Raw genomic sequence first — 21520 nt, 5'->3', positions numbered from 1 at the left:
TATCGGAATGGCTCATGAATCTGATGTGGATTCCTATCATCCTCTATCATCCCTGTCTCATGATCCCTTGTCCCATGATTTACTTGATCAACCTATTTCAAATCAAAAAAGTGATCAGGTGCGGGCTAGTCACATTTCACAGGTAAATGAGCAAGAAGGTGAAGATTATTTCAATATTTCTTCATTTTTTCAAAATCCTTCACGTGAAGATGGTGCTTCCTCATTCTTGGATAGTAATTAATTTGGTAATCTTGGTCATGAATCGGATATAATCAATTTTCCTAATCAATCTAAACTCTTAGAGAAAAATCATTCTGATGAGGATGACTGTTGATATATATGATGACGAATGCCCAAGTGCACCATTTGATCTTTCAGTTTCTCAAGAATATTTTGTTTCAAAAGATTTAGATCTCAAATCTCTTTTAGTCATAGAATATTCACTTATGAACACTTCTTCCTCTTCACCTCCCTACCCTTTGTGCTCTACCATTTGTAATGCATCAACTTGTGATGGAAATTCTTCATGTTCTTCAAGCTTTTTATTTGATGAGTTGAATCTTGAACTGACATAGGATAGTGATATTATCCATGATGAAGAAGAAATAAATGAAATTATGGAGCATCCATTCCATCCCTTATCATCTCTTTCTTTGTATGGGGGGAACTCTTCGAATCAGTGTGATCATTAGTTTTTTCTAATGCATACATTATTAGACTTGCAATCAAAATAATATTATGACTTGAGTAATATGTTTGTTGAAGTTGAAGAATCTGATCGAACCAACGATATAGATAGCTTCCATCTAGATAGTGATGATCCTATTTACTTAACCGATAAAAACTTCCCACATGCAATTTGCGGTCTGACTTAGCTTACAAAATGTTGTTATATCTCTTTTCAAAGTTCTAGAACTTGTGAGGAAGTCGATGCATTTCAACTCTTATTGATGGTTATGTCAAGTTCTCACAATCTTGGTGAAATTCATGAACCATGTTAGATTTGGATTTTCTCGTAGAATTCTTTATTTGTATTGTTTTGCTAGATGCAAACTCATTCTTGATGGTTTTCAGGATTTATCGTTACAATTTTCCTATTTCTCGAGATTGGGTTCCTGATCATATTGTTGTAGCGAATTCATCCTCATATAAATCTCTTGTATCGAATTCGGGTTTGGATTGTAAACCTTTTGTGAATGTGTGGAATCATAAAGATGATCAATTTGAATATTACCTTTGGACAAATATTTCATATATGTTGAGTACTATGGTGAATAATCAACTCTTCTTTTTTCTTGTGAATGTATTCATGACACCAAAGATCCTCTTGAGTATTCCCACGTGCTTGAGTTATTTGTTGAACCAAGTTCCTCTTTTTCATCCATTACATACTGACTGGTTTCGTATATTTTCTATACTAGAATTCCTTTTCAATTCTTTTGATGATTACGATGCTTGTACAGTTTGTCACCAGTTATAGGAAAATGGTTTGTCACATTCAGCATGCGAGAAAGTTGGTCCTATTGTTCAAATAATTCGCGAAACTATTGAAATTGATTTATCCTTGTTAATTACAAACTGGGAATCTGATGCTTTAATTAGCCCATATGATCATGATTTTGTCTCTGATTACTGTCATTCAACTTACCATTTTCCCATCATCACATCTAATGGCAGTTTTTTTACATCCTTTGATCTTTACAGCTTATCATCTCAATATTTAGATACTATCCAAGCAATTGAGGCACTTCAACCTTCATTGATGGTTATGCCAGGTCCTTGCTATCTTGACATGCCAGGTGAATATGATCAAATCCATTTTCCCTTTGAAGATTCTCATCCTAGCCTTGTGCTTCTAATTGAAAATTCATTTTTTCAAAGATTTTGGGGTTTCCAAGAGGATTGTTTTGGATTTCACGATCTAATCTATGATTGTCTGGAAGCATCTTACTTACCAAGCCCTTTTGCTAATAACAACTTTTGGTCTTTTCTCATGCTTGCTAAGAAGGAGTGCACAAATGAAGGTGCATTCAAAAGAAGCTTTCAAGGTTTGTGTGTTCGTAATTTTTATCAAAAAGGTAAGATCACAAGTTTGCTGGAAATAGTGACTATGACACATATTTCTGCTCACAGGAAAGACCTTTTATTTTTTGTTCAAGTTATTTAAGCTCTTATATTTTCTATTACACATTTCTTTAAATCATTTTTAATTGGTTGTATATTTATGATTGCAGGTCAAGAACAACTACTGTGGCAGATCGCAAAGAACTTGCAGGCAACAAGGCAACAAGTGGAAAAACACCAAGTAGAGGCCCAGAAAGTAGCTCGCACAGAGGTGTATCTAGAAGAACTTAAGGCAGGCATATCGGGTGAAGTATCGACATTAGGAGAGACCATGAGAAACCTCTATGAGGAGCTTGTCACCGTGCATAAAGCAATTGTCCTCTTGCTCGAAATGTAGCAGAAGTACAAAGATAATTCTAAATCCCTCAAGGTTTTTCATACAACCATCATTGTCGTGCATGAGTGGTCAATGCAATACAAAGGGGCACAGTCTGAATTGGTAAAGAAAACAAGACAACAGGTTGAGTTGGAGAAAGAACAAGTTCGGATGCTTATCCAAAGTAACAAATAACTCGTCTCATTCATTTCCAACATCGAGGCCTCGTATGCACGGTTGTACAACAATGTGTATTCATGTTAAATTCACACAAGATCCCTTCAGTTGGCTCGCTCACCTAAGCCAAAGGCAAGAATACTTGAACTAACTCAATAATATTGCCACCAAGGAAGATGTAGAGGTAAACATGTATAATATACAGAAGTACATTGGTGACCCTATCCATATCAATACCATGTTTCTTCTGCTAAAGAAGTAAACTCGGATTGGTTCCAAGTTGGTGTACCTGAATGTAATGGAGGCTAGAGTCCACTTCCATCCCGATCCCATCACACAGTTGAGGAATTAATTACATAGTACAAAGCTTGGTACCACTATGTAAATGAGAAACTACAAGTTGAAGTGACTAAGTTGGAGTTTCTTCAAACTCAAGCTTGACTTATTTTCTCTTATTCGGTTGTCTAGTTGACTCTGCCCAATTTTTTCTTATATGGGTATGAGCAATATTGTAAGTGAAATTCCAAGTGTCAATTGTGGAATGTGAAGAGTCATTTTGTAATAAAGTTCAAAGGTCATGGTTGAAGGAATTCAAAGAGTCATGAAGTAAGTCAAAGAGTCATGAGGAAAGTCCAAGAGTCATAAAGGGGAGATGATTAGTCATCCCATTTTTTATAAATATACCCTCATCACGTATGTAAGGGGCTTTTGGGTCAGGCTTTTGGCTTAAGATCAGAAGCTTGGGAGTTTTGAGCCTTGGCTTCTCTGTAGCATAGAGGGAGTATCTTTCTTTGGAGGAGCAGGTGTAGATTTCATGTTCCACTATTGGGACTAGTGGTTCGTCATTTGTATATGTATGCTTAGGACTTTTCACTTTAATAAAATCTCACAACCGAAACGCTTTCATGCATATGTTGTAAATATAGTAGGACTACCCTTGTTATATTTGCATTATATGTTGTTTCATGTACACCAATGCTTATGAACTATTTTGTTTGCATTAGTATGAATCTTGTTGAACATATGTTGTTATGTATATCAATCATGGTTATCTTGTGTACTGTTTTGCGGGCTAACTTATGATTCCTTTTATGCTCTTATGCTCCTTTCAAGCTGTGTACTATTATAGGCTTCTAAGGGGCTCATTTACTTTCCCCTTGTTGTGTTAGAACCTATCGTGCATTGTACCTAACCCTTCACAAAGCCATACATTTGTCTCATCAAAGTCACGAATACATCATTCTATGCATTATCGCAGCCAAGGCACACCACTAAAACCCACTATTCCGGCAACCGGGTCGTATTCTGAATGGGACTCCTACTTCAAATGGTGTGAGGTATAATTTGGACTTCATATCAGGGAGACCCCTTAAATGTTGGTGGGTCTAGCACCATCAACATTTCTGGCACTAGAAGGAGGGCCAAATGAAAAGTTGAGCCCATGAAGTTTGTTTGACCTTTTCTTATCATTAAAAGGCTTCTTCCCTTATCTTAACCGTGACATGTTTTTCCAGAACTACATATCTGAAAGTGCCTACAAGGATAATCAATGACTTGTCAAATTTGATGTTCGATGGCAAGGGTGGAAAAACCATTCTCGATCACACCACTCACTTTCTTGAAATTTTCACTCATAACAGAATTCATTGTGAGGATATTGCTTGCAGGTTGTTTGTCCCTACATTTGAAGCACACATTAAAGAATAGTATTACACATTGTCAACCGTTTGTATTCACTCTTTCGAACATCTTGTCAAGGAGCTCTATCGCGCCTTTGATAGGTATGATTATAAATCTATTTATAAGAAAAATATGCATCTTAGAAAAGCACCTGATGAATCTCTTAGCGATTTTCATTATTGCTTTTTTCATTTTTGTTATGAATTTTCTGAAGATGATATTGATTGGAATTTTATGAAAGAGAAGTTTGAATTTCTTGTTCATAATTTGATGAATCCAACAGAATATGATTCCTTCGAAAATCTCCCAACATACATTGGTTATGGAGCTCTTAAATCTGCAATGAAGGAATTTATTGTTCCAAGTGACTCATATTCTCCTCATCAAACAGCTCCATTTACGTAGGTTGAGTTTGGAGAACTTGATAGTTCATTTGTTGATCTACCACCATCTTCTCCCTCCCGACATATTCAGAATTTAGGTGCAAGTTCTGACTATGAATTTGATGATACTAGTGATCTTCTTTCCCGTCGTCCTCCATATGTTGGTACCTTTTGTTATATTGATTGTGAGTTGTTATTGTTAGAGTCGCTATTCTCATCCCTCCGTCAGAGATCAAATCCTCTTGTTGCATTTCATATTAGGTGCCCTGCCCAGTCATTTTCATTCCATTAGGCGCATCGATCATCTAACGGTAGTGGCATTCCTCCAGTTTCCCTCATGTTATCTACCTGTTGGCTCATGTTTGTTCATTTAAAAAACATATATAGTCTTCCTTTTATCTTGCAAATTGCAAAGGTTGTCTTTAGGGTTTCATGGTCAATTAGGTCTAGGGTTTCATTAGGGCTTTGTCAAAAAATGTTTCAGAGTGTCCAATAATTACCAGCAGGCCATGAGGAGGTTTTAATATCAATAAATTTCATCACCAAGTGTTCGAAAATGTGTTTTTCCTCAAAACTCTGTTTTGAGGAAAAAACAGAGTATTCAGCTTTTATTGTAAAAAATCATGAAAATTTTGTTTTCCTCATTGTAAATTTCTTCATCTGTAATCCTGGTTTCCTTCCTTAGCCCCAGAAGCTTCAACACCTGCAAGACAAGCAAAGCTCAAGTCATTTAGTTCATCACAAAACTCAAATGAAGTGCAAAGTGCAAAAAAACAGAGTTTGAAGATAAAGTCATCTGCAAAACATTATGAAAGTGGGTTTTGGCAAAATAAATTTAAAAGCTTCATGTATAAATCATTCCTCCAAGTGTTTGAAGTTCATTTGTACTCTAAGAGCAAAGAGAAGCAAGAAGCAAACGATTTTAGTGAGTGAGTGTGAAGTTTGGGTGAAAATCGCTGTTAGTTGCCAGTGCGGCACACTGGGCAGGAGGCGCGGCGCATTGGGCCTCGTTTTGTAGTGTAAAACAACACGGGCGTGCCACATACGGAGGGTGCAGCGCATTGGGTTGTATGTGCGGCACACACAGCCAGAGAGCCCGAAACTGCTAGCATTTGCTCCAAATCGCCAAAAATCGCACGGATTTGCGTTGTGACAAGTAGGTAGAGCCTCCATAATTGTGTTTCATCCAAGTTTGTGCTTATATCATGGTGGTTGATGAATGGTAATGGTTTAAAAAAAAAACATCAAACCCTACCATTTGAAATTCCAAGAAACTTGCTGCCTAGGGTTTGATTAACTATTTTGCTACCAAGTCTATCATCCCTCCATCACTCCCTTATCCCATTTTTCCCTTGATTTCATTGTTCCCTAAGTTCCCCTACCCCCTAAAATCACTAATCCCCTATCCCAAGTTCCCTTTCCCAAAATCCTAATTGTAAAATCCCAAACCCTAATCCTATACAAAAACTCCCATAACATCCCATATTTCCCTAACTAAATCTATCCCAACAGTCCCAAAATTCCCACTATTTTTCCCTCCCCTTATACTCTCTCATTTCATTGTTTTCCCTTGGTGGCAAAGGTCAAACAATCATCAAAGGCAGTCCAAGACAATTTGACACATCAGCGCCTATTTCTCCAAGGCAATTTGTCTACCAGCAACTATGGCATCTGACCCTTCATATGATTATGAAGAGGAGACCCAGAGTGGCTCACCCATGGAGGGACATGCGCCCACTAGGCCTCATAGAGGTGGCAGACATATCAGAGAGGAACCAACCACTCCTACTGAATTACAGGCCTGCCCTCTTGCCATTTTTTGTTTCCAGCATCAGTCATGTTATGAATTCTGCGAGAAGGTTGCTAATATTCAGTTTCATCATGAGTTGGCTCACTTATTTGTGCTGCATTTACATGGTGATCAAGCCACTCTTGCTGGTGTCACTTTCACATTAACACCAGAATCCATTTCATTAGCAACCGGCATACCAAACATTAGAGAACCATGGAACAAGAGGCAGAAAATTTATCGGCAGCACTATGAACCGTACATCAAGCCCGGCTTTTTGAGACAGCTCAAGAGAGTGTTTCCTTTTCGGTACCTCAAGGATGAATATGCTCCTTTGATGAACATCTCATCCTCCCGTACACATCTTCTGATCATCAAATCTGGCCCTGTTCTGAACAATTCATTAGAAATCCAAGAATAAAGTGAACTATCCTGAATGATTTTCCTTTTCTCATCAGGAAATAAATGTAGAGGTAATTTTCCAGTAACTAAATAATTAGCAATATCAGCATACCAAGGGGTTTTGGTAGTTACTGCAAACAAATACTCATCTGGAAATTTATCCTCTACAGGAGAGTCCTCATTAGTATTTTGGATTCTAGACAAGAAGTCAGCTACTGTGTTCTGTTTACCTGGTCGATCTAACACAGTTATGTTGAATTCTTGTAAAAGCAAAAGCCATCTTGTAACTCTACCATTAGTGACTGGTTTGTTCATGAGGTATCTAATGGCAGAGTGATCAATGTGGACAAAGGTTTCATAGCCGGTTATATAGTGTCTAAACTTGTTTATAGCATGAACAACGGCTAGAAACTCCTTTTCAGTAACAGTATAATTTAACTCAGTAGGAGTCAAATTCTTACTCGTGTAATAAATGGCATAAGGGATCAAATCTTTTTGTCCCAAAACAGCTCCTAAAGCTGTATCTGAAGCATCAGTAGAAATGTGGAAAGGGAGTTTCCAATTTGGACCCCTTAAAATGGGTGCTTCAGATATTCTAGTCTTTAAAGCTTCAAAGGCAGATTGACATTCAGGATCCCACTTAAATTCACAATCTTTAGTAAGTAGTTTGAAAAGAGGGGATGCTATCTTAGTGAAGTTTTCAATAAATCTCCTGTAATAACCAGTAAACCCAAGAAAACTTCTATCTCTTTGGCAATTTGGAACAGGTAACTTAGAGATGACTTCTACTTTAGATCTATCAACTTTGATTCCATCTCCTGAAATATGATGTCCTAAAACAATCCCTTCAGTAAACATCATAAAACACTTTTCATGACTTAAAGAAAGATTTGTTTCCTTACATCTTACCAGTACTTTTTCCAAATTTGCCAAAGCTTCTTCAAATGTATTACCATAGACTGTGAAATCGTCCATGTATACCTCTACACAATCATGAATCAGATCTGAGAAGATTCCTAGTACAGCCCTTTGAAATGTGGCTGGTGCATTGCACAAACCAAAAGAGAGTACTCGATAGGCAAAAGTCCCCCAAGGACAAGTAAAGGTGGTTTTGTCTTGATCTTCAGGTGCTGCCTGAATCTGATTGTAACCACTAAAACCATCCAAGAATGAGAAATACTTTTTACCTGCTAAAGTGTCTAATACCTGATCAATAAAAGGTAGAGGAAAATGATCCTTTAAGGTTGCCTTGTTCAATTCTCGATAATCAATGCAAACTCTCCATTTACCATTCTTTTTGGGCACTATAACCAAGGGAGAAACCCATTGGCTATCTGAAATGGGGTAAATGAAGTTTACCTTGAGCAATTTCTGAAGTTCTTCTTTCACAATTTCCCTAAGATTTGGATTCATCCGTCTTTGTGGCTGCCTAATAGGTCTGCTGTTTTCTTCAATATAAATATGATGAATACAAGTCTTAGGGTCGATTCCTTTCATGTCAGTATATTCCCATGCAAAGGCAGTGGAATGTTTTTGCAACAGTTTAGTTAATTCTTCTTGTTGTAGTCTTTCCAAGTTTTTGTTAATGTTTAATGTTTTTCCTGGAAAGATTTCAACTGTAGAACTACCAAACTCTTCCATTGAGAAGAGAGACATCTGTCTAGAGGAGAGATATTCAATATCTGCATCTAACTGGAACTGTGAAGAGTCATATTCTGAGGATACCTCAAAATTTTCTAATGTATTTAGAATTTGACTGTCCTCACTGATTTCAGAGATGGTTAGAACAGGTTGAAGAGTATCCTCATCATTAATCCACTCATCTTCTCCTATTTTTGTTATTGCCTTTGCGGGAGGATACAAGTTGAATTTCTTGGTAGAATTACCATCTGATATATACATGTCTCCCGACCTACAACTTATGAAAGCATCAGCTGTGGCCAGCCAAGGTCTTCCTAAAATAAGAGGATGTCCTCCTAGATTGTTCTTGGGAGTTAAAATCATAAAATCAACTGGATATTCCCAAGAGTCTAGTGAGACTGGAATGTCTTCCAATACACCATCAGGTTTAATGATTGATCTATCTGCAAGTTGCAACAAAGTAGGTGTAAAGAGAAGGTTAGGAAGTTTTAACTGATCCATGGTCTGTCTACTCATAATGTTGATAGCGGCTCCTAAGTCAATCAAGGTATTTGGGATTTCAACCCCATTAATATGAGTTTTAACAATAGGGCTACCGGGATCTACATATTTTTGCATGGTAATTTTACCCATCATAATGTCTGCAATTTTTCCAACTAGATGTATCCTTTTGGTGTCTCTGGTTCTTTTTATTGTTTTTTTCAAACTCATCTCCTTTATTGTCTTTGCTAGAATGGGAATCTCTTTAATGGCTGTTAACAAGGGAATCTTGATACAGACATTTTTCAATTCATCTAGAAAGCTATAGTCAGGCAACCAAATCTGCTTCTCCACTCCTTTATCAATTTGCAATCTTTCAGGAAAAGGAGGAATAGCTGAAGATGTGGGTTGCTCTACTAAGGGAGTTGATTCTTTTTCTTTTTCTTTAATGCTTGGGTTTTGAAGGGATACTTCAGAACCCTTATTGGCCTTGAGAGATTCTTCCTCAGAAATGCTTGGTTGTTGAGCACTTGTAGAAGGTTGGTCTAAGATTCTACCTGATCTGAGTTGGACCTCATTGAGAGGGACAACCATATAGGTAGGGAATGGTTGACCTTCCATAAGTGGTTGACCTTCCATCACATAAGCACTTTGAGGGTTCTTATTATTGGGGTTTGGTTGAGGTTGAGAGGGAAGTTGATTTGGCCTCTGCTGAGATTGTAACAAGAGTTGAGAATTTTGATTTTGTCGAAGAGGTTGTTGTTGTTGAGGGAATGGTAATGACAATTGTTGACCTTGATTTGGAAGTTGGGGAGCTTGCTGATTCTGAAAGGATTGAGGATATTGATAGAATTGGGCAAATCTCCCATAAGGATTTTGCATTTGCATGCTTTGCAACCATGCTTGGAAAGGATTTTGTGGTTGTGACCAAGGTTGTTGCCAAGGATTCCAATTTGGTGGGGGCTGAAAATTCATAGAGTTATTAAACCCTTGATTTTGCTGCCCCTGCCAAGGTCTTCTTGCAACAAAACAAAGGGATTCAAGCGTACTTGGATCTTCTTGAAAGACTGCTTTGAGGCCAGGGATTGAAGGACATTCCTTGGTCTCATGGGTTTCTGAGCAAATTACACAGGTTTCCACAACTTGTGCTTCCAAGGGACATTCCCTTAAAGCATGCTTCTTTCTACACTTCGGGCAAAAGATGGTCATAGCCTCGGCTTCTGCTTTTTGTTTATTCTGAATCTTAAGGGTATCAATTTGTTCACTAAGACTCCCTAAGATGTCAGTTTTAAATTCATCTAGCATATTACCGATTTCAGCCCTACTCACTGATCCTGTTGCAGATTTATTTGCCCTAAGGAGAGAAGGATCTCTAGGCCCTTTTTGAGTTTTTGATTTGCCCCTTGAGAGATGGATACAAAGTTCTGCTATATCATTGAGAGAAAGTTGAGAAATATCCCCTTTCCCCATCATGTTTAAGATATCTATCCATTCATCCCTAATGGCTTTTAATAAGAGGGCTTTTAAGGTCTCTTCATCCAGGCTGCTCATCTTTGCTCTTTTTAAGTTATATTGAAACCTTTCAAGCAAATCTTCTAAGCTCTCATCTTCTTTTTGCATCATTTTAAAAACCTCATCCTTATGATTAGTAGGCATACAATAGTCCAAATACCTATCCAAAAAGCTCTGTTTCATTTCATCCCAGGTCCTAATGGATTGAGTAAGTAACCCCATGAACCATTTCAAAGCTTGATCTTTTAATGTTGATGGGAACAGTTTGAGTTTCTGAGTATCATCCAGATAGTCATAGGTTCGACACACAACTTCAAATTCAAACAAGAATGTTTCAGGGTCCTCAGTTCTTAATCCGTGAAAATTTGGGAGGACGGATGGTGATATGTTTTTCATGGTGGCTCGGGAATCCTCATTAACAATGGGAAACCCAAATGAATTATCCCCGTCTCTATTTCCTCCTATGGGACCTCTACCTCCTCCATTGTTATTGTTATTTCCTCCTCCTCCTCTACCTCTACCTCTACCGCCTCCTTCTTCCTCTGCCATGATGATTCTCCTAGGGATTTCAAAATCTTCTGGTTCTTCTACAAAGGGTGAATGAGAAGAGATTTCTCCTTCCTCTTCAGGTGAGTCTATTTCCTCAATTACAATTGGTTTTCTGGTAGGAGAAAGAGAAGAGTCTCTTCCTAGTTCAAACTCAATAGAAGGTATAGGAGAGTCAACTCTTGGCTCTTGAATTTCAGGACTAGGAGTTTCGGTTGGAGATAAGGGAGGTGTCTCTTGTCTATCTCTTGAAGCAGATGGACTTGTAAAAATTGAACTTCGAGCTCTAGCTAAAAACCTTCCCCTAGAATCTCTAGCTCTATGCATGTCATTTTTTTATTTTATCTTCAAGTCAAGTTAATAGTTCTTTTTCTGATCTTCCAGTTCACTCTAGGTGCAAGAAGAGAGCATACTCAAGAGACTACTAAATTAATAACTTTCTCCTTTCTGATCCTCCAGATCACTCTAAAGTGCAAGAGGAGAGCATACTTAGATAGGCTATTAACTTCTTTCCTTGAAATTTTTTTATATTTTTTTTCTTCTAAGAATATGGCTACTTAATTTCACTTCCCCGGCAACGGCGCCAAAATGTTTAGTCAATTTAGTGTTATCTAAATTGCTAGTATTTATTGTCAACCCGGGGCTCGTAAGCTGATGAAGTGAGGGTGTACTATATGTACTTAAGTAACCTCTTAGAGTTTTTCTTATCGTTGGGGGTGTTGTTGTGGTTAATTATGTTCCTAAGATGGAGTGAGAATTTATAAACAAGTGAGTGATGGTGTGTGTGTAGAGTGAATCCTAAATGAGTGAAAGTGTGTGTTGAGTGATCTCTAACTACTTGCTTGAAAGGAAATGCTTGAAAAGAATAAGTAAACTGAAATGACTTGAAATAAACTTGAAAGCAAATGACCACTACCAATGGCACTAGACACCGTTCAAGTTGCTGCTAATAAAAGAAAAGAGAGTCACTTTTAAAACCCAAGAATAAAGATTATCTCTCTCTAACTCAATGCTTCAAAGCACATGTACTGTGTAAAGCACGGATAGGAAGTAGCTTATGTGGAATTAGAAAAGTGAGAAAAATATGCTTGAAAGACTAATGATAATGATTTGCTATTTCTAATTCTCTACTTCAGCCATATGTACTATGCAAAGTATGATTAGAAAGTAGTGAGAAAATAGTCTAATAAGCACTTAAAATCAAAATTTCTACTTTAAAGACTAGTGGTGATGATTTGCTCTTTCTAACTCGATGCTTCAAAGCACATGTACTGTGTAAAGCACGGATAGAAAGTAGTGAAAGAACAGTCCAAAAAGCACTCAAACTAGCTGCAAATTAGTGATATTCTGATCTTAAAAGATAATAGTTTATGATGAAGATCATTCATGTATGTTAACAGCTCTTTGAGAAATAAGATTAAAAATCAACTATAAAGACAAAGGCAGCACTTGAATTGTCAACTTCAAATACCATTAGCTGTAAAGCAAACACACACATATAAAAATAAATCCCGGGCTAAAAGAAACCTGCAAAGAAATAACACTGATCAGCTTGAAAGAAAGGAAAACAAGTAAATGAAACTATACATGCTTAAGGAAATAAATGAGAAAATAACTAAATACTGCACATAAAATACTTTACAAAGGCTGAGATGAGCAGGGGCCCTCTGTTCATTCAGCCACAAGAAAACTCAGAGATCTGGAACTTCAAAACGGTGCTATGTCTATTCCTCCATTTGCAAAAAGTATACAAAACAGAGTGCTGGAATAGCACTAGAAAACAGAGTTCACAAAGCTCTTAAATTCAACACAAGTTCAGAAAATTACAACTAATAAAAGTTCCTTGAGCGTACGCAGACGCAGCAATTTATAGGAGTTTCTAAGATAGCCTACTCGTACAGCTAATTAACAGAAAAACAATAAACAGTCATGCGTATTTATGGTCCCTTGACACATCACGGCTGCGTGGACGAGTTTAGTGGTTCTGTCGTCATGGATAATAAATCCCATGTTGGATTGTGTCCCCTGCCACCTGTAGAACATGGACAAATCACCATTTAAGATGACGTGACCAAGCAGCTCTCAATCACCGTTTAAACAGCCTTGAGTTGACCGTAACTTAACCAGCTTTGACCATGGGTGGAGATGACGTGGATGGCTGGAACAATGGGACAGGAACCTCGAGCACGTTGATACCTGAGTGCCCATGTGGCTCATCTAGCAAACCGACACGTGGATCATTGTGTTTAACAAAAAGGCTGCAGGATCTTCAGATAGCTGCGGGATCATCAGATAGCTGCGGGATTCCTGCAAGTAAGTCAAAATCTAAACAAATAGTCATCCATTAGCAAAACTTGCTTGATCATGCTTATTGACACCTAATGTAATGATCTGAGAGGTTTCATGGTGAAAATGAGGCAAAAGTGAAGGAAAGATAAGGAAGAACTGAGGAAAATGGTAGACAAGTAGGTGTAGAATAGAGGCTCTACAGTTATTTGATGTTTTCAACTGTTTGGGGAGGATTCATGATTTATCTTACCCTCTTCAACACCTCACTTGTTTTTCCTTCCATCTCACTAAAATTTATGTGCCAAAACGATTGCCTACCTTGCCCCATCAAAATCTCTGCAGAACTGAGCCTCAATCCCCGCACCCCAAAATGTGCCTTTCCCTCTGAGCCAATAAAACTCCATTTTATCAAATCAACTCTTTTGCACATATACCTAGCGTAAAATAAGAAGATATTTTAGTCATCTCAAGCCCCATATATCATCATTTGTTGAGATTGACCCGGAGAGAGCCCTCTCCTGACCTGGTAGGGCTAGCTACCAGGCTGAGCGTGGTTTGATGTTGGCCCTGGATCCTACCTTTTCATCCTGAGGTAAATCTAGGCACTAACATAGTGGCGACCATACTGGGGAACTAAATTATTTGTTTGCTGGTGTTCTTCGTTTTATAAACTACAGACATAGCCTGAATATTAGCCAGGTAGCCTTCGAAACGCTTTTGCTTTGCATTAGCGCAAGTAGATAAACGCTACTTCAGTCAATCTCCGGTCTAGTTTTATAAACGGAGTATCTCACTTGTAGATCACCCAAGTACATTTGAGAATTCTAAGCTTTTGGATGATAAGTTTAGGATTTGATACGCTGAACAAGTTGTTAATGTCCATTTGATTTCGACGCGAGCTAGGTGAAACAGGGGTTTACAGTTCACGGAATTTTCAGACCTAGGGTTTGAAACTGGAAAGGAACAGGGTCAGAGTGGCAGAAATTTTCAAGAGGGGACAGATCCTGACCCGACAGATGGTAAACGAGGGGTCCATAGGGACCCCTACTTACAAACAGATAATCATGCACAAACAAACAGCACAGGAAGGTGTGCAAATTGCAGGGTATGAAAGGTCACAGAACGAGGATGGGACAAGCAAGGGAAGGAGAAGATATGAGGGCAAGGAGGAACACGGCACTCAAAAACTGAAAGGAAAGGAGAGCGATGATAGAACAGACAGTAGAAGCAAGGAGAAGGTAGCGCAGGCACATCCCGCACATGAGAATAAACAAGAGAAGGAGCAAGAAGACGGTGAAAAGGGAGCCCCGGAAAAAGAGAGCGAGGAGAAGGGGAACAAACCAGAAAACCTCAATGGCAAAACAACTCAAGGCCCATGCAAGCCTAAAACAGCAGAAGCCCTAAGGGTGGTGATAACGGACCCAGAGATTCAAGCCTACAGAGAACATATGACTGAACATGTAGTGATTTGCAAGTTCATGGGACTCTGGCCAACGGAAAGGGCGTTGTGTCAATGGATAAAGCATCAATGGAAACCCAAAGGTGATGTTAGACTGCACTTAGGAGCCAAAGGTTTTTTCACTGTTGTTTTTTCGAATCTGGAGGACAAGGATAGAATATTTGATGGTGGACCTTATTTCTTCGCTTCAGCGGGCCTATATATGAGGCCTTGGAAACCCAACTTCGTGCCAGAAAAAGAAACCTTCAAGCAGGTGCCAGTCTGGATTCACCTCTTCGCACTACCTATAGACTATTGGGGACATTCAGCTCTGAAACAGATAGGGGACAATTTAGGGACTTTTATCAAAGCTTCAGAAGCCACTCTGCAGAGAAAATATACGTCTTGTGCTCGAATCTGTGTGGAGTTGGATGTATCGGGGGCATTGCATGAAGGACTGTGGTTGGAATATAGGGATGAGGACTATTTCCAAGCCATTGACTATGAGCAAATTCCATTTCGCTGCAGGAAGTGTCATGAGCATGGACATTTAATCAGAGAATGTCCATTAAATAGAACAGCGGAAGAACTCAAGGGAGATCAGGCAGAAAAGAACAGGGACACCTTCATTCGGCCAAGAGCAAGACAGAGAGCAAACAGGAAACGCCCAATCAGAACAAGCGCAACACAAGGTAATACTAGTAACGCTTTTGAAGTACTGGAGACTGAAACCAAATCAGAGGACCAAAATAAGGAACAAAATACCTCTGAAGCAAACAAAACTACAACAGAGTATGTAACCAAAGCAATGGAGGAAAATATTCAAAACATTACAGCACAGACTCAGGAAGGAACAGAAGGGGCAGATGAAGATTCAGAAATGCTCATAAGTGACATAGGAAGTGAGGAAATGGAGCTTAATGAGGTATTAGACCAGGAAGGAGTTAACCTACCAGACATGGTGGAAGACTGGAAAAAGAAGGGGATGGAAAACATATCGGAAGAGGAAGTTAGGAAAATTAATGAGATATTCATAGCAAAACAGAAAGCAGAGATTAATAGGCAAAACAAGAATCTGGGCGTAGCAAAAGGAATGGGACTCCGAACAAAAAGCCTACTTCAAACATCCACCAGCTCCAAACAAAAGAAGAAGAGAGGGCACAGATCCAATAATGAGGCACTGCAGGAACTGGGACAAATGCTTTTAAACTCTGGTAAGATGAAAGCTCTAGAAGCTTTTTCTCTTAGCTACTAATTTTTTGTGTTATAATGAAAGTCATCTCTTGGAATGCTAGAGGGCTCAATAGCCAAATAAAACAGAGACTCTTAAAGAGGAAGGTCCAAAAGGAAAAACCTGACATTATATTTGTGCAAGAAACCAAATGCGCAAGTAATACTATTTATAATGCAAGCAAAAAGCTAGGTAGACAAATGGAATACCTAGAAACCGCTAGTCATGGATGGGAGGGAGGTTTAGTTACCCTGTGGAATCCGCATGTAATCAAAATCCTCTCCTCTGAAGCTACCAAATCCTTTATAGCCATAGAATTTCAAGTGATAGGCAATTCAGAAACCTATTTGTGCACCAATGTGTACGGGCCTCAGAAGTTAGAAGAGAGATACATTTTTCTTAGAACTTTAATGAATTTGAAGCCCAGATAGCCCAGTGCAAAGGCAATCGTAGGAGGGGATTTCAATATGATAACCACACTATTGGAGAAAGAGGGATTAGGAAACTCAACAAAGATTCTGAAGCATTCTTAGATTTCATCAACACAGCTAAATTAGTGGATGTACACCCTAAGAGTGGGGCTTTCACTTGGAATAACAGAAGGGGAGGTGAAAGACAAATCGCCTCTCGTCTTGACAGATTTCTAATATCTGAAAGTATTCTGTTGGAGGGAGTAATAGTAGAATCAGACATCCTACCTAGTGGAGGGTCGGATCATTGGACCATTTCTCTAATTGCTGCTATCTAGGGTACTCCTAGAAATAAGCCATTTTGATTTGAGAAATTTTCGCTTAATCATCCAGACTTTACTCAACTTGTTGAGAAGTGGTGGCATGAACCGATGGATATCAGAGGCACCAAAATGTACAAACTACAGGGTAAATTGAGATACATCAAAAATAAAATTAAAACATGGAATATAACAGTTTTTGGGAACATATTCAAAGAAAAATCCAAGATAGAGGAGCAGCTAGAGCAGATTCACAAAGGCTGGATAACTGGAGATAGCAACCTAGAAAATACAAACAAAGAAAAAATTTTGATGCAACAATGGAAGCTTCGTTGCCAACAGGAAGAGACCCTTTGGAAACAAAAGTCCCGGATTCAGTGGCTCAAGGAAGGGGAACAAAATACCAAATTCTTTCACAGATCAGCACTGGACTAAAGAGGCGCCAATAAAATCCCCAGTATCAAAATCGAAGAGGGGGACATTATCCAGAATCATCAAGGAATTTCTACCCTGCTCACTACGCATTTTAGCAGCATAGCTCAGGAGCCAGAGGTAGATAGAACAGAAGCAATTTCTGAACTCATCAAATCCATTCCCAAAACAATCACTAATGAGCAAAACCTTGCACTAACTAGAGAAATCTCTTTGGAAGAGGTGGAAGAAGCGGTGAAGAATATGCCAAATGACAAAGCGCCTGGGCCTGACGGCTTTACCATCAATTTTTACAAGGCTTTCTGGGAAATTGTTAAAAATGAGATCTGGGAAGTGGTGGAGGACTCTCGACGTTCTGCCTCAATTCTCAAATCTCTAAATTCAACATTCTTGGCCTTGATTCCAAAAGAATAAGAGGCAAACAACCCAGCAAAATTTCAACCTATTGCCTTGTGCAATGTCATTTATAAGATTATCTCTAAAGTCATTGCCAACAGATTGAAACCTATTCTCCCGGGCCTTATCTCAGAAGAACAGTCGGGATATGTTGAGGGAAGACAGATTCTGGACAATATTTTACTAGCACAGGAAATGATTCATACACTTCACTCCAGGAAAATCGCAGGCATGATGATGCAACTTGACTTATCAAAGGCTTATGACAAAGTCAACTGGAATTACCTAGAAGCAATCTTAAAAGCTTTCGGTTTCGCCAATCAATGGATAAAGTGGATTTTAGCTCTGATCAAATCTACTAAATTTTCTATACTGGTAAATGGTGCCCCTGCCGACCAATTCTCCCCCTCACGAGGACTCAGACAAGGAGACCCATTATCACCTTTTCTTTTTGTCATCCTGATGGAAGGTTTAAGCAGACTCATTCGTAGCGCCAAAGAGGAAGGAAGGATCAGAGGATTGCAGCCCTTGCCTTCCATTCCAGCGACCACTCACCAACAATTTGTTGATGATACAATGTTACATGGTTCTCCTACAGTCAAAGAAGCCCTGGGCTTTAAAAGGATCCTTAATCTTTTCAGTGAAGCCTCAGGTATGGAAATTAATCTATCTAAATCCACCATCTTCTTTTTCAATACGCATTTAGCTGTGCAAAAAAATCTCTCTATCATTCTAGGCTTCCGTAGAGGCAGTCTGCCCTCGAGGTACCTAGGAGCACCTCTAATGGATAAACCTTGGCAAAAAATTCATTGGGAGAAGATCCTAGCCAGTTTGGAGAAAAGATGTCATCACTGGACCCATAGGGCCCTCAATTTAGCAGGGAGGCTAGTTTTAACCAAAGTTGTACTGCAAGCTATTCCTCAATATATGCTCTCCATAATCCCGGCTCCCAAAGGAGTCCTGCAGCAAATGAGAGTGATTCAGAGAACTTTCTTATGGACAGGAAATGTAGAGAAGAAAAAGTGGGCACTAGTCGCATGGAATAAATTGTGCAAACCCAAACATTTGGGAGGGTTAAACCTGCTAGACCCCTTCACCATCAATAGGGCTTGTGGGGCCAAGATTTGGTGGAAATGGCTGAAGGAAGCCAATCTTCCTTGGGCTAGACATTGGAAGGAGAAATACGCTCCAATGCACAGCACTCAAAACTTGATCAGAATGCAAGAGAATCCAGAGGGTTCACCTATCTGGAACCTAGCAAGGAGAAATCGAGAAATTATACAGGAGAATAGCTTTTGGGAAATTCGCAATGGGAAAACGGCCCTCTTCTGGGAGGATGCCTGGCAACAACTCCCCAAGTTAGAGAGGCCAGAGTTCGAAGATCTGCAAAGAAATTATCAAGGGCATGGGAGAACAACAGTAAAGCACTATTGGACTCCTAATAACAGGGACATGGAATGGAGAAATTGGGCAATCAATGAAACAGAGAACATAACTAAAGCAAACAACGACGTTAGGGACCTGCAAACTCTATTAAACAAAAGAAGAATTAGGAAGGCGGAGGACAACGACCAACTAAGATGGGGAAAGCAAGGAGGGGGCAATTTCACGCTCAAAGAAGCTAGAAATTGTATCGAAGATTCAGAGCAAATTGAACAGGTACAATGGAGCAGCAAGGTCTGGGATTCTCAGTTCTGGCCAAAAATTAAAATCTTCCTCTGGCTCCTAATGCACAGGAAAACCCTAACTTGGGAGAATCTCCGCAAGAAAGGGTTTTGTGGCCCTTCTAGGTGTCCCATGTGCAACAAGGAAGAAGAAACTATGAACCATCTCTTCAACACATGCGAATCGGCAAACCTAATGTGGAATTGGGCGGAAAATATATTGCAGCAAACGGACAGAACCAGAGATTCCATCCAAGAGACCATCGAGAATTGGCGAGGCAATTTCTCCAGTAATCAAAGGGTCAATATCATTTGGAAAATAATGCCAGGGTTTATTACATGGACAATCTGGAAAGAACGGAACAGGAGAGTATTCTTAAACGAAACCAGGGATATAAATCACTCAATAGAAATTATCATACAAAATATAAGACAATTGGTTCTTGTCAAAAGCAAAGCAGATCAAGATAGTAAAGCTTCAAATCAGGCCTTACAAATTTTGAAATCCTTTAACCTGGATAATGGAAGTTGTGTGGCTACAGTGAATCGCCAACAGGAGATAAGCACCACATTAAGCATTTGGAAACGACCACCTTTAGGCTTCCTCAAGCTAAATTTCGATGGTGCATCGAGAGGTAATCCAGGAATGGCTGGCATCGGTGGCATTATAAGGAATAGCGAAGGAGAAATTCAACACATCTACAGTAGAGCCTTAGGGGAAGGAACGAACAATGAGATGGAGTTCGCAGCAATGGAACAGGGTCTCAGAATTCTTAGAAATTTGCAGGTAGGCGCAGCAGTAGTTGAGGGGGATTCCCAGCTCGCAATAACAGCAGCCAGAAGGATGTATGCGGGAGCTAAAGCTAGCAAGGTAACACAACACTGGCGACTGGCTAAAGTAACAGAAAGTATAGCTGAGCATTTGGGGGGGCTGAAAGGTTTAATCTTTCAGGCGGTTCGTCGTAAAGCCAATGCAGCTGCGGACCATCTGGCGAATTATGGTATAGAGAACCCCACTAGCATATTGGACAGTTGTTGGCAGGATGTTATCTGCCCGGAATTAAGAAATAAGTGTACCCTGCTCTCGAGGCAGGATTTGGAGAATGAAAGGTAAGGACGAAGAGTCGGCGATCTATGCAGGCTTAACGAAATGATGAGGATAAAGCGTACTGAGGGAAGAATTAAAGGTTGGCAAAAAAGCGAAGGACAGGCAGAACAGGAGCATTCAATGCTCGAGCAGGAGGGAGTCATTCCCATCAGATATATGATCAAAAACAATGAGCACCGTCGACGCCCATATAGAAGATGGGACACTTGGCATGCTTCGGAGGAAGGCAAGAGAGGTGACCGTAAGAGCAGGAAATCGGGTCATTACCGAAAATATAAACCACCAAGCAAGAATAATTATGATAAGACCTGCGGGCAACAGGGGATAGGTTGGAATGTACCCAGTAATTCTCCCAATCTCATCTATTTATTCTCAGCCCCTGGCAACGGCAAAGCCACTGTTTCTTCGAGTTGTAGGCTGAAAATATTTTCCCTAATCCTTAGAACGTTGAGCTATCAGTCGTGTGTGGTTAAGATAATGGCGGGTGAGGGGAGCCGAAGCGCATCGGCCAACCGAGATCTGAAACGAGCTCGGGAAGCCTATGAAACTCGAACCTCGCAAAAAGAAAAACGAAGAATTGAGGAGCTGGAGGCCATTGTTACTGAGGAGGAGGAAAATTTGGAAGCAAAGGAGTTGGAGAAGGAAATGGACTGGGTTCAGGACCCTGGCACAGTAACAACGCGTGCAACTCAGTATGTGCGTACGCAAGCAGAGATGTGGAGGATGAAAACAATGTTGGCTAAGGCCATTAGTATGCAGGGGGACTATACCAACCAAGTTCGTCAAGCTCAACAGGCAATTGCAGTCACGTCAGAGGAGCATATGGCGATTCTGGAGAGTCTGGAGTTCAAGATCAGCGGACTGGAGCAACAATTTGACAGTATTTCAAAGAAACTCTCAGTCCTGATCAGTCTCTTGCGTCATACTATAAGTCAAGATGCCAGGAATGCTGGGGAAAAGATGGAGGGGCACACAGGCGATAATCAGAGTACACTTCCAGCGCCATCTCAGGCGGGCAAAGCTAAGGCGTCGACTGGTCCGGATACCTCCAAGAATTATATTGTTCTTGAAATGTAATGAGTCTCTGTTGTCTGATCTTGCTGAAATCCTGAGGGATGGGTCAGTTTATGTGTCTGTCAACCTTGGTTTTTTCTTTGTTGTGTCAAATTTTGCTCTGGGCTC

This window comes from Pinus tabuliformis, chromosome J (genome assembly GCF_031772625.1).
Source record: "Pinus tabuliformis cultivar Carrire ecotype Pingquan chromosome J, CPIR1, whole genome shotgun sequence".
Taxonomy (NCBI): Eukaryota; Viridiplantae; Streptophyta; class Pinopsida; order Pinales; family Pinaceae; genus Pinus; species Pinus tabuliformis.
The sequence above is the reverse complement of the archived record's forward strand: the minus strand, read 5'-3'. Positions refer to the sequence as shown.